Raw genomic sequence first — 575 nt, 5'->3', positions numbered from 1 at the left:
AAAAAAAAAAAAAAAAAAGTCACGGTGAAACAGAGGTATCAGTAGATCTTTTCTTCCTTATTGTGACCTACATGCTAATTGAACAGATTACTGAAAAAGGGAAACAAATTACTGTAGATGACGGCTTTGGTTTTTCTATCAGTTGTTGATTGGAGATCTGAATGCAAGCTTGCAGTTGATTGTAATAAAGGGGCGGGTTTAAGCAGTTTAAATTATTGTAGAAGTCCTACAAATGTCACCAGAGAGAAGTCTGACGTTTTACCAGAAGATCAAGCTTTTTTATTATCATTTTGATTTGAACATTATGATGAAAAAAGGAATATGTGCATAGATGAATTGTTCACAGTAAGATCAATACGATTGCTTTTCATTGTGAGCATTTGAATAGTATTGAAAATTATCCAAAAAATGGGTCAATTATAATAGTGACACAAGATACCCAGAGAGAATACAAGCAGTGTTTTTCCTTACCCAAATCACTAAATAAACCTTGACAAGTGTATGATGTAAATTAAACTGTCAGCTGCTTTCCTGAATGAACTTGTGGAACATCTGGAGGAACACTAAAATCTTCT

This window comes from Sinocyclocheilus rhinocerous, unplaced genomic scaffold (assembly GCF_001515625.1).
Source record: "Sinocyclocheilus rhinocerous isolate Xijiao unplaced genomic scaffold, SAMN03320098_v1.1 scaffold1234, whole genome shotgun sequence".
Taxonomy (NCBI): Eukaryota; Metazoa; Chordata; class Actinopteri; order Cypriniformes; family Cyprinidae; genus Sinocyclocheilus; species Sinocyclocheilus rhinocerous.
Note: the sequence above shows the minus strand (reverse complement) of the source record.